At 37.7% G+C, this 14,627-nt stretch overlaps 1 pseudogene; it reads right to left on the bottom strand.

Moving 5' to 3' along the window:
* Nucleotides 1-3,448: 3,448 nt before the first annotated feature.
* Nucleotides 3,449-3,567, bottom strand: LOC148540587 (5S ribosomal RNA; annotated as a pseudogene).
* Nucleotides 3,568-14,627: the final 11,060 nt, after the last annotated feature.

Raw genomic sequence — 14,627 nt, 5'->3', positions numbered from 1 at the left:
GGGATGTGTGTAAGGTAAAGTGGGTGACCTTATGTTGTGCTGGGATGGCATAGCGATCGCAGAGGATTTGCATATTTTAGCAGTGAGATTGCGTGCGTAATTGCTATTACAATCGCAGCTGTGATCCGTACTGAATCAGGCCCCATGTTTTGTTTACAACACCTAAATAAGATCACATTGCGGACGTGATTTTTTTACATTTTAAGCCCAACACATGAGTGAATATGTCTACAACATGACATTCAACAATACCATCATTACATAATGGTAGTGGGCTGCATAAAAACATTAAGTATACACACTTAGATATTGGTTAAAGGGAGATAACCATGCAGTTTGCACCTATGGAAACAAATCCACATGTGGACTACAATACACTTAATATATTAGACATCACTATAAAACAAAGCAAATATAATATGATAAAAGATGGCTTGGAAGCACACACAGCCTCAAACAGAACCACTGACAAAACAACATGGCTCAAACATTTAGACAATTATTACAACACATTTATAATTACCAGCCAGCCTGGATTCATCAGCATGCGCTCCACTACCTCGGGAAGAATCAGTACCTTTAAGGACTCCTTGTAGTTCAGATATTAAGCAACATAGGGAGAGCCACCACCTGTCCCCCCTGCAGAATTTGCCATCTTCCCCATCATCTTTTTGACATGGTGCTGGATGTCTGACAATAATTTTTTGCACATATCTATAGTGTTGCGCACATGACCCTCAGCATTAACTGATGCCAAGATCTTCTGCCATATTGCTTTATTTTATGGGCAGACACCCGTGCTGCCTCATGCCCAAATAGCCGATGGTGATACTTCATGACCTCGGTCACCAAGGCCATGTTTTCACCTTACAAAAATTTGAAGAAGCGACCAGTCTTGGTCCAGGTGCATCTCCTGGGTACACCAGCACTACTCTCATCAGAGGACCTGCCCTACAACTCCCTCCACCCCACTAACCTCTGACACTGACATATTAAGACAAATAACATGACAAATAACACTGAAAATTAAATAAAACTCCAAAACTCCCACCACACTACAAACATGCACAACACACACACACACACACACACACACACACACACACACACACACACACACAATGACAAAAGACTTTAAATTAAATGAACAGACAATAAAATGAGACAAACTAATAACAAGACACCAAAAATCATAAAAGACAATTTACACACACAATACGACACTGAGAAATCAGCCAAAAATATAAAACTACCAACTACTGACCAAACTCTAACTACCTCTCCCTACTCTACTGACTACACCCACAAGGCATGTATGGTTTGGGCATATTTATAAGACTCTGGCATGACACTCCCACAAAGAACACTTTCCACCAATTAGAAACATCTGATTACATACATTTCCGTATTTATATTAATATGGCCGCAAATAACAAAGTTGGGCATAGACCAAAACAACCGTATTAGTGATTTCTCCAACAAAATACAAAATACATGCACCATCGGAAAACACAGTAGCATAGTAAATTCTCATATATATATATATATATATATATGTGCAGCAGAAGATCACAGCGCCAGTTGGGTGCAAATCCCTCAATGTGGTATTTTTATCAGTTGTGTGTCTATTGTCTCACACTAAAATTTGTAATAATGTGACACTATTATAATGCACCCCCAAAAATGTGTGAGTGTCAGCTCAACCAGCAAAATAATGTAACAGTGGTGATCTATTACATATACAAACAAATAGAAAATACAAGGAGCTGGTATAGAGCGCCTACTGTGCTTATATAACTTATTATAAAGTGCTAACAATATAAAGTGATATCGTGCAATAAAAGTGCTAATGCCAGGATAGTAATATCAAATTATCATTATCCTCAAATATTTATGCAATTTATTATATATAAAGTATAACTTATAAAATAACAACGGTCTATATGACTAAAGTGCTATTGCAGAGATCCTTCAAGGATCATAAACTAAATTAACAATCATAACATTCCATAAACATGTGCAAAAAATGCATAAATAATTTAAAATGTGAATCAATAAAAGTGCAAAAATTCATTTAAAATAACATAAATTAGTTTTAATCAGACACAACAATAGATATCCTCCTACATGAAGGATAAATGACATAAAAACACATAAAACCAAGGACAAAAATGTGTATATATAAAAAAGGACTATAGATTTATCAGAATAAATAGGAATAAAAATCGTAGCTTATCTGATAAAAATGGCAAGTTCATGAATGGAAAGATAATAGCAGCCTCCAACGCGTTTCGTCCGTATCCTGGACTTCTTCAAGGGATATTTTAGCTCCTGTGGGGTATCCAATATTTATACCCCTTCTAATAATGACAAACAAGAATTGACAGAGCTCCTTAGTGACATCACTTCCGGTTTTCTAAACAGTTCCTCTCTATTAAAGTGGAGTAACCACTTAGAATCACATTAGGCCATTTCCTTTATTAAAACATTATTAAATTGGAAGTCTGTTTCCTAAATATAAATTATTTGCTAGCATATTACTCCTTCCTTGCTGTGTATCGCGTCGCGTCACTTCCGCCCTTGTTATTCGTGCATCGCGGTCCTTCCGCCCTTACTTGAGCAATTCACTACATCACTTCCTCCTCCGTTGTCAACGTCCCCATTGCGCGCTATGCCTCCTCCTTCCTTGTGCAGGATAGGACCTTTTATCCACTCGTCCGCCTGTCACGTGTGTCACGTCCAGCGTCAAAGCATCTCCAGTTTCTGGGGGCCTCCATCTTTGTACTCTAAATGTCTCCTTTGCCCGCGGCCATCTTGCTACTCTCATAAGTTCCATTTTCTTTGCCATATTTATGCTCCCATCTGCATCATGTTATTTATAATCCTGAGGATAGTAGTTTAGTTATTATTTCCTATATGGAATAATGGATGACAATATTAGTTTAAATATATATAACCAGCCATATGCTTGGACTCTAAAAAATGATGAGAGATTGTGACAGTTTCTAATTATTCTCCACACCTATTCAGAATCATAACTAGAATTCAAACAACTCCATAAATAAATAAATATCACATATATTGATGTATAATGTAAACTTATATGTGGACACTAGTAAAAAATCCTAAAATCATACTATTGGGGACTAATATAGTACATCCTTAAAAAATAATAAGTAATGATGATATTAAAAATTCTTCTTAAAAAAAATGGTGGATGGCAATCTTCTTTAGGGATATTATAGTTCATATGCATATATATATATGCATATATATATATATAGTCTTTTCACTCTGTAGGGTCAATTGGTTCTTATGTGAGTCTTGAAACATGTAATCGATATTGTTGCATTCTGGAAATTCTTACTCCCATCTTCGGATTTATAAATCAGAGAATTCTTCTTAGGTCGTATGTCTTGGGGGATTCATGCTTATATGTCACATAAAGATACTACCGTACCTGGTCTTCCATAGAGGTCTCCCATCCAAGTACTAACCAGGCCCAATGGTGCTTAGCTTCCAAGATCAGACGAGATTGGGCGCTCTAACCCAGGTATGACGGTAGGTTATATTAGGACCTAACATGAAATCCCTTTTATCTTTTTCATCTTCATTAAAGAAATGGTGCTATCTCATAATTATCGTTAAATCCTCTAGGAGTCATAGTGTCCAATTCGAAAATCCAGAACATCTCACGTTTGGATAATTTATTTGCAAGATCTCCTCCTCTCTCTCCCAATTCCACATGTTCTATAGCTTTGAACGTTAGGTCATCTGGATCCGATCTATGGTGTGAAATAAAGTGTCTTGACACCATATGAGTCTCCACCTTGTTCTTGATATTCCTTATATGTTCTTGTATACGAAGTTTTAAAGGTCGTTTGGTCTTTCCTACGTATTTTATTCCACATGAACATTCCAAGAGGTAAATGACTGAAGTTGAATTGCAATTAAGATGTTGTTTAATTTTGTATTCCTTGGTATTTGCAGAATTACTGAAGTTTTTTCTCTGCCGATGTAAAAATTTGCATATATTGCACTTACCACATTTGTAACTCCCTGGACAGTTATGGATAATGTTGGATTTTGAAATATTAATATCACTTAACATACTAGGTGCTAGAGAATCTTTGAGATTCCTTGCCTTTCTGAATACAATGGGGGGTCTGGGTGGTAGAATTTCTTTTAAGACTGGATCCATTAGAAGGATCTTCCAATGCTTATTAAGGGAAATCTTAATGTCTCTCTCCTGTGCATTATATGTTGTGATGAATGGGATGATATTCTTCTCTTCCTCTTCCACATTCTTATATTCCAATAACATATTCCTCTCCATGGTATCCATTTTCTCCTTTGCTTCCAATAATAACCTTGGAGGATATTCTTTCTCTAAAAATCGATTTGTATATGTTTGGATTTGCTCGTTACATGTTTGTGTTTCACTGCAATTTCTTTTTATTCTGTGAAATTGTGAGTACGGAATATTCTCTTTCCATCTTCTTAGATGTCCGCTCTTAAAATGAAGATAACTATTGGTATCTACTTCCTTTATGAAGTTCTTTGTAATGATCGTGTTTTCTTCTCCACGTAGAACCAAATCCAGAAATTCAATAGTACTCTTATTTATTTTCGATGTGAATTTCAAATTCATATTATTCTCTGAAATGTGATTTAAAAACAATTGGAAATCTTCCTCCAACCCTTCCCATATTATCAGAATATCATCTATATATCTCTTAAAAAATATGATGTTATTTCTAAATGGATTATTTTCATAGACATAATTCTTTTCCCAACATCCCATAAAAAGATTGGCAAAGCTAGGGGCAAAAGTTGTCCCCATAGCAGTGCCGCAAATTTGCCGATAAAATTGGTGTAAAAATTTAAAATAATTATGATCCAGAATAAAAGACATTAAATCACATAAAAATTCTTTGTGTGTAGTGCTCATTGTTGGGTCCACTTCAAAATATTCTCTACAAGCATTGATCCCTTTACCATGTTCAATACATGTGTATAAGGATTGAACATCAATTGTGACCCATGAATAAGTTGCTTTCCATTCCATCCCTTTTAAAATTTGTAATAAATTAGTAGTGTCTTTTAAATACGATTGAAGTTCTTTCACATATTTACATAAAAAAATGTCCACATATTCAGACAGGTGTGAAGTTAACGAATCTATTCCTGCGATGATGGGTCTTCCTGGGGGATTTTCCAAAGACTTATGAATTTTTGGTAGAAAATAAAATATGGGGGTTGTAGGATTGGTCTGTAGGAGATATTGGAACTCCTCCTTGGTTAAAATGCCATTATGTAGTCCATATACTAAGAGTCTCCTTAACTCATCCACATATTTCTCCAAAGGATCACAATCGAGTGGTACATAGGAATTACTGTCACCTAATAACCTATGAGATTCCTTAATATATTGTGATCTATCCATAATGACCAATCCCCCCCCCTTGTCAGCTTGTTTAATGATAATATCCTTGTTGTTTTGTAAGTTTTTTAAGGCTTCTTTTTCTTTATTTTTCAGATTCTGTTTATTATTGTGTTTCAGATTGCCTTCACATAAGTCTTTTTTAACTAAGTCATAAAAAACATTAAGATGATGTCCTTTCGATTCGAGTGGATAATACTTTGATTTACCCTTTAGTCCTGACTTGGAAGCATTCTCCTGAAAATTCTTAATCACTGCGTCATCTTTTCTTACAAAGTGTCTTTTTAATGTCAAGTTTCTTATAAATTTGTTGAGATCAATGAAGGTCTGGAACCTATTCATATTACTTGATGGAGCAAATGTCAGCCCTTTGTTCAATAGTGACACTTCATGTTTAGATAAGATGTGTTTCGATAGATTAAAGATCCCTCTTTCCTTGGGGTCTACATCAGGTTCCTCCTTTTGTAATTTCTTCCTCCTGCCTCCTCGTATCCCTCTTCGTCTCTTACCCTTCTTTTCATAGGGGATGCCAATTTCGTGGTTTCCCTGAAGAAGGTTTTCCTTGGATTCATTGAATTGTGGTCTGGTCCTGGGGATAAAAAATGATCTGAATCGCTATTTGAATCAAATCTTTGAAGTGTTGAAAACCGGTTCTTTGTGTGGTATGTTCTATAGTTGGGTTGTTCATTCATAACATCATCCCTTTTAAAACTTTGTTTTCTTCTAGATGGAACTGTTCTCCAAGTGGTTGTTTCTTGTCTGGGATTATGTAATGACTGTTGTCCAACCGATTTATTGAATCTACTCCAATTCTTGACTTTATTGGAGTCATAATCTTGTTTGTCCCTAATAAATTTCCTCTCTTTCCCTTTCATGACATCCTCTTCAATGCGGTCAAGTTTGCGTGATAAAACTTTCTCGTTAATATTGTATTCCCCATTATCCTTGAATTTCTCCATATGTGTTTCTTTTTGTTTTATCTCAAGTTCCAATTCTGACATTATATTTTTCTTTTCCATAATAATTAATTTCATCAAATCCATGGAACAATTATGTAAAATTTTGTCCCATTTATCCATAAATTCTGATTTATCTAAACCAAAGGTTGGATTTTTTAATAGTCTCAAACCTCTTGGAATTCTATTAACTGATATGTAATGTTCAAGACCCTTGATGTCCCACCATGCCTTGATCTCTTTAGTGAGAGATTTCTCCATCTCCCAAAACAGGTTATCTAAATTTTCGGTTGGAATACTCTCTTGTAGTAAAACATGGTCCTCATTAAATATTTTCTGGCATAAATCACTCCTTTTGTTTAGACGTTCATTGTTTCTGTACATCTTTGTACGTTTATCTGTTTGGGACTCCTCCAAAAGGCTGCTGTATTCAATAACCAAAGTTTACGTGCAGCAGAAGATCACAGCGCCAGTTGGGTGCAAATCCCTCAATGTGGTATTTTTATCAGTTGTGTGTCTATTGTCTCACACTAAAATTTGTAATAATGTGACACTATTATAATGCACCCCCAAAAATGTGTGAGTGTCAGCTCAACCAGCAAAATAATGTAACAGTGGTGATCTATTAAATATACAAACAAATAGAAAATACAAGGAGCTGGTATAGAGCGCCTACTGTGCTTATATAACTTATTATAAAGTGCTAACAATATAAAGTGATATCGTGCAATAAAAGTGCTAATGCCAGGATAGTAATATCAAATTATCATTATCCTCAAATATTTATGCAATTTATTATATATAAAGTATAACTTATAAAATAACAACGGTCTATATGACTAAAGTGCTATTGCAGAGATCCTTCAAGGATCATAAACTAAATTAACAATCATAACATTCCATAAACATGTGCAAAAAATGCATAAATAATTTAAAATGTGAATCAATAAAAGTGCAAAAATTCATTTAAAATAACATAAATTAGTTTTAATCAGACACAACAATAGATATCCTCCTACATGAAGGATAAATGACATAAAAACACATAAAACCAAGGACAAAAATGTGTATATATAAAAAAGGACTATAGATTTATCAGAATAAATAGGAATAAAAATCGTAGCTTATCTGATAAAAATGGCAAGTTCATGAATGGAAAGATAATAGCAGCCTCCAACGCGTTTCGTCCGTATCCTGGACTTCTTCAAGGGATATTTTAGCTCCTGTGGGGTATCCAATATTTATACCCCTTCTAATAATGACAAACAAGAATTGACAGAGCTCCTTAGTGACATCACTTCCGGTTTTCTAAACAGTTCCTCTCTATTAAAGTGGAGTAACCACTTAGAATCACATTAGGCCATTTCCTTTATTAAAACATTATTAAATTGGAAGTCTGTTTCCTAAATATAAATTATTTGCTAGCATATTTTTGTCCTTGGTTTTATATGTTTTTATGTCATTTATCCTTCATGTAGGAGGATATCTATTGTTGTGTCTGATTAAAACTAATTTATGTTATTTTAAATGAATTTTTGCACTTTTATTGATTCACATTTTAAATTATTTATGCATTTTTTGCACATGTTTATGGAATGTTATGATTGTTAATTTAGTTTATGATCCTTGAAGGATCTCTGCAATAGCACTTTAGTCATATAGACCGTTGTTATTTTATAAGTTATACTTTATATATAATAAATTGCATAAATATTTGAGGATAATGATAATTTGATATTACTATCCTGGCATTAGCACTTTTATTGCACGATATCACTTTATATTGTTAGCACTTTATAATAAGTTATATAAGCACAGTAGACGCTCTATACCAGCTCCTTGTATTTTATATATATATATATATATATATAAAAAATAAACCCCTGTGCTCGATCAATCCCATCCATCTTTAAATACGATCAAACACGGGCAAAATATGACTCTGGGTAAATTTACCCCAATGAATGTAATTTGAAGGTATTTGTCATAAAGAGTTCTGCTAAATATGGTGGAACAACCACTTCACAATTCGAGTCTGAAATATGAACATTAATCTCCTCTAGCAAGAAGTGTAGGGCACCACAGTTCATACATTGCACATTCATAGGACCCAAAGAGGAGTATTGTGGCAAATATTTCATGCCCAATGCAAGCGACGTATCAGTATATCTTGTTATATGTTGGTTGTAATGATAATATTTTTGACTGTAAAACTTTTGAATTGCAAGCTCTGGGTGACCTGTAAGGGTTCCACCATGTCGTTATATCTTAAGACTAGCCTCTAGGCATGTTTGGTGCAAACAAAGTGTGAAGAAGTGAATAATGAAATAACACAGCAGTTGGTGATTGTAGTCCCCACAAGATGGGCTGATATAAATGGCAGTACATAACGGTCACAGTTTCCAGAACACGTTGCAGGTTATATGTTCCAGGTCCCCCAGTAGGTGCACAAAGAGCGTTCAGTAACTGACAGTTTCCAGTCCACCCAGCAGGTCCACAGGGAGAATTCACCAACTGTCGCATTTTCCAGAGTACAACAGTGATGCATTGTAAATGGTGCAGCATACATTTTGCCACATAACTCCAAAACAAAGGAACCAATTACAACACCACTATTTTTTGCAAACCTACTGGCCGAGACCTTTAATTTGTTATATGATGTGCCCTGGCCAGACAACTGCATCATAAAAATATGTCAATCAAAAAAGTTGTCCGTCTACTATTTATATAGATTAATAACAGTTAATGGTCATTAGTATATTTGCTTAGGTATTATATAACCTTCAATGCTAAATCAAACAGCATGCTCCTTAACAGTAACTTAAGAATGATATTAAACTATTACTTAAGACACATATTTTGCCAGGTTGCTAACTATCTTGACTGGTGGAACAGGTTGTTTTTCCTCAGGCTTCCCTACCTCCTCATCTCTGTCCCTCTCTCATGCTTATCCCCATTTGTCTCTTTCATTTCTGTGCCCCTTCCCCCGCTCTCATCTCTGTCCCCATCTCCCTTGTGTCCATCTCTCATTAGCTAGAGCCCAAGTAGCAGCCAAATGTTCTTATCCAAGTTTTTGATGAAGTTCTCAATGGTCATCTAAATGCTTACCAGCTTTGTGGGTCCACCAATCACCATTGTGAACAGTGCAGCATGTCTTCTGGAATGATATGCACAGGGGTGTGGACTGCCGGCAAGTTTACTGTCACAGCATGCTGGAGCCTGGTTCTTCTTTACCAGGTCTGGTGGCACTGGTCTTCTTGACCTATGGTAGTTATGCTTTGGGCCAGTCCCAGCTGGCACATGCCATGGCGAAGGTGTACATTTTGCTGGTGGTCCCCTCTCTCTATCAGCATCTCCATGTCTCTTCGGCTGCAGTGGTGGGCAGCTTTCATCTTGCTGGCTGCTGCAGGTAGCTGTGACTCCAGGTGGCCACAGTTCAAATAGGGGCATGCGCATTGATCTGCCTGAAATCTAATGTAACAGATGAGCCAAATATGACTTCACATTTGGTGCCAAGTTTGTATTCCCTCCCTATAGTGGGAGTCTATTTGTACTGTTCAAGTGCCATAGTATTAGGAGCATTTCCCATACTCCAGCATCTGTTAATGTTTGAACTCCTAGTGTGATGCCCAGTGTTCTAATCTGGTCCATTTGTTGATTCTCCTTGCCTGCTCCCCTAGTACTGATCCTAGTATTTTACTGGTTCTGACGTTGGCTATTCTTCTGACCTGATTCTGCCTGTCCCCTGGTAACACAACACCTGCTTGGTTCTGTCGACTATTCTCCAGTTTGCCTCACCACATCCTATCTCACTACCTGCCATATGTTTCTCCAAACTATACTAGCCCAATACATAGGAACCCAGTTAGAGGGCTGCAACTTGTACATCTGGTGCAGAAAAGTCCAAATTCCCTTGCAGGGGTCTCTGGTGAAAGCCACCAATATGTTAGGCTCCAGACCTCGGTCCTGGGTCCACCCCAATCCTAATTGTACAGTCAAGCATCCACATCATCCTTTGAATAGTTGTGACAGCTGTTGTGTTAAAATTCAGTATCTGCGGTGGTATGGAAGGAGGTGAGGACAGGTACACTTTCTTTTAAGAGGCAAGAGGTGGTGGTAGGGTGAGAGGTGGTGGTGGCCTACTATCACGATATACAGTGGACGGTGGTAGGAGTGAAGTGTGATGGACCTGATGTCATAACATACACTGTCTAGGGGGTTGGCCTGCTCTCTATGTCAGTCTAGCAGCACTAAGATCTCTGAGGAATGGTGGGGACCTCCCATTGTCTCTGTTGCCTAACTACTAGACTGAAGATACCCTACCTATATAATGCATATCACTTTACAATCTAACAGTAAAATGTTTTATCGTTATAAGCAATTTAAAAAATTAAAGGTTCCCGGGACACCCAATTGTGTTGACAGTTTAGGTAACTGATAATCACATATTCTAGAGGTTACAGTTAACCAACAGCTGCTTATTCAAAAGTGGTGTCAAAATGGCAATTTTGGTGATGGTGTGGGGCAATGGTTTAACCATGTTTTCCTGCCAGGACAGGTAAGTAGTTACATTTATTGCAAAATTTTACATCTGCTGAGAGGACAGAGAAATTCAATCCACATCCATATGACAGACAATGTTTTGTAAACCCACTTTGTCAGAGCACGTCTCAGAAGAGTCATTACTCAGTCAATACATAATACATTCACCTACATAGGCAAACGCAGGGGGCGGTTCCGTCTGCTTGGAAACCCCCCTCCCGGGCCCACACCATGACCACAATAGAAATAGTAATGTAATAGAATTTTACTAGTGCTGCATGTTCTTCACAGTATCACAAATGAAATAATTAGCACCACCTGTGGATCATTTAACATGTATCAGCCAGTAATAAATAACCTGTGCATCAACTAGGAGATCTGGAAAACATTTACTGTTAGGGATGTGCTGCTATAGAGCCCAATATGTACATATATGTCCAGGGCAGTGCTCTAATACTCTAGAATGGTGCTCACATCTAAAATAAAAACATTCAGCTCAGGCAGGATGGCCCTACTGCCACATTTAATGGCTTACTGTGATCGCTGGTCCTGTATATGCTGGAATTATGACACACAATAAATATACTTTGTATGACGCATAATAAAGCTGGTTAAGTGCTAATTCTACTCTCTTCATGGACTGGCCACACTCACTCTAAAATCAAGCATTTGGAAACCCCCCTCTAGAAATCCTGCGTTTGCCATTAACCTAACACAAACTACACATTTGTGAGTCATAAGTCTGTAACATTAGCAGAGGTTCACAATACAATTTTAATATACTATTTCAGTAGATATAAAGCAGCATTTCATTAATTTTAATATAGAATACATTACCTTTCTGTGACCATGTACTGTATTAACAATTATTATTTACCTTTTAATACAAAATCTGCAAACCTGTGATTTTTTTTATTAATTTCTTCATATAATTAATAATTCTAACCTATTTTTAGTATGTCCCAGTAAAATCTATTCAAGTTTTAAACCAATTCATTATTTTCCAAAGCTTCAATATTAAATTTTATTTTCATTTTTAAGCAAAATGTATGCTGTAGTTTAAGTGTGTAACTATTATTTGTGATATTGAACTTATGTCTTCCATGTCCTAGATTCAGTGAAAGACCTTACACTTAGATTTCATATTGGAGCTCTAAAAATGTGTATCCATTAAAGCAATTGTCACTTGGAAGATCTCTTGATAATTTATGAGGTTTACTTCTCAGTTGTACTATAAATGTATAAGAATATGTTAAATATAAAAAGAAATATATGTCAAGAGAGTACATAAATATAGCTACTCCAGGGCCTGTTGTATCACAGCAGATACTAAAACTAATCTTGTTTTTATTATATAAAGCATTTACAAGGATAGCTGTAGCAAATACATTCTCCTGGTCATCGCGCTGTCCACCACTCTGATTGTGACAGATGATTTCAACCTGATGTACAGCTGGAATTTGGAATGACCACTGTAAAAAAATACACAATGCCATAGTGCACTGTTTTTGATACAAAGTAGCCACATATATAATATTCAGTTATGACAAAAAATGCAGCTCTGCTTCAAAATGAGGTACAGTAGATGTTATCTCCTCTGCTACAGAGGTAACAGAAGAATTCCAGAAGGAACAGTGGCAGAGACACACCACACAGCATGATACAGTATGATAAAGATTCATCACATTAACATGCATGCACTCCATATCCCGCCTTGTCTCCTATGTCAAGCACTTCCCAAATTGAACAGACACACAAGGCACCAAGTGAAGGCAAATATGAAGGAAATAGTGGAAATGTGTTGACGTTGTCCTTACTTAAATTTTATATTATTACTTTAATACATAGACCCTAAAATATTAAGGGATGACTTAAATGCAGTTTTTGATTTGGTTTACACAGAATTATGTCCTGGAGGACTCTTACCTTGTCTACCCTACTGTTAGCAATAATTTTGGAAAAGAGGAAAGATTGATCAGCACCTAATTCCCAGGTACAAAATACTATGAAAGTGGTTGTGACATTAAGGACAGGGGCGTATCTATAATGGGTGCAGGGTGTGCGGGGCACACGGGCCCCTGAGTCCAGGGAGGCCCCGCACCGCACACCCTGCACCCATAGTATTACTTACCTCTCCAGAGTCTCACGTCGGAGCGGGGGTCTGGCGCTGTAAAAACGACTGGAAAATGGCCGCCACGACCATTTTCCCATCGTTTGCGCATGTGCAGTACAGGGAAAATGGCCACCATGGCCATTCTCCCGGTGACCTGCGCATACTCTATAGACTCTGGGTGCACTCTAGTGCCCAGAGTCTATAACTCCAGCGCTGGCCATGCGCAGCTCAGTGCGCTGCTGGCCGCCAAACAGAGAGGAGGGGGCCCATGTCGGAGACTGCACAAGGGCCCCCTCCTCTCTAGAAATGCCCCTGATTTAGGAGTAGATTTACTAAAGCTTCTAAAACAGACAAGTGGTGGTGTTGCCCATAGCAAGCAGATTCTAACTATTAAATACTATTGCATCTTAGAAAATGCTAGACAGAATCTGATTGGTTGCTATGGGCAACACCACCACTTGTCTGTTTTAGAAGCTTTAGTAAATCTACCCCCAAGTAACCAAACATTAATTATTAGAGTCTCCAAATCTCATTACAAATAAAGTTTAATACAGTAAATAATAATTCCTATCTAAAATACGTATTGGGTCAATAATGTCAGACAATAAAATTAAACATAAATATATAATTAAAACAGTCATGTAACAAAAACACAACTTAATACCAGCTGTATAAAGATTGATGCCGTAACCTCAGTGAATGATTTTCATTGTGTAGTCAGATAAAGAGTTAGCAAAGAAAGTCCAAACAAAGGCCCTCATTCAGAGCCGCTCGCTATTTGCGGTCGTTCGTTCTAAAACAAGGGGTGGCTATTCAAATGAACCGTTCGCTAATTGCGGTCTGTTCACGCCTCTAAGTCTGAACGAGTGAGCAAAACTTGCGGTTGTTATTTTGAAATATACGCCCCCTTGCCGCTCGCATCATACGTCATGTCCGCTATTTATTAGATTAATCGAGTATATCGAACAGCGTATGAACTGCTCGCTATTCTTGTGGCTGGTTTTTTCAACCGCTATTTTGCGAGCAGTTCGGAGTAAAAGAAAACCAAGGTACGTGGTCAATGACGCTGCTGTATTAATTATGTACTCCCTTAAAACGCCCGTTTTGACCTTTAAGCACGCCTGCAATCTAAGGCTCTCATTCAGACCCACTCGCAAGCGGCTGTCCGCTCGCAAGTGGGTCGATGGTCTGCACTGCGCATGCGCACGACGGAGGGAGCTCCGTCGTGCGCATGCGCGAGACGCGCCGAGCGAAGGACTTTCCTTCGCTCGGAGTGTCTCATCAAAGGGGGCGTGCTGTCGATGTTGACCGACAGCACGCCCTCTTTGGTGGGTGTGCCGGGGGCGTGCCTGCCAGACGGAGGCGTTCCCAAGGGAACGCCTACCGTCTGAAGCCGGCCCCACTGACATCACTAGTGATGTCAGTGGGAGTGACTTTGGCTCTGATACAGCCAAAATCACTCCTGGCCTTGCGGTTGAAAAACTCAACCGCAGGCTTTTGCTCGCAGTTTCGATGGTCACGATGGTTTTGGTCGGATTGTTCACAAGTCATGTAATGGATAGGCCCCTTTAGT

This window comes from Taudactylus pleione, unplaced genomic scaffold (genome assembly GCF_031769625.1).
Source record: "Taudactylus pleione unplaced genomic scaffold, aTauple2 ptg000019l, whole genome shotgun sequence".
NCBI classification, from domain to species: Eukaryota; Metazoa; Chordata; class Amphibia; order Anura; family Myobatrachidae; genus Taudactylus; species Taudactylus pleione.
Note: the sequence above shows the minus strand (reverse complement) of the source record. Positions and strands in the feature narration are given on the sequence as shown.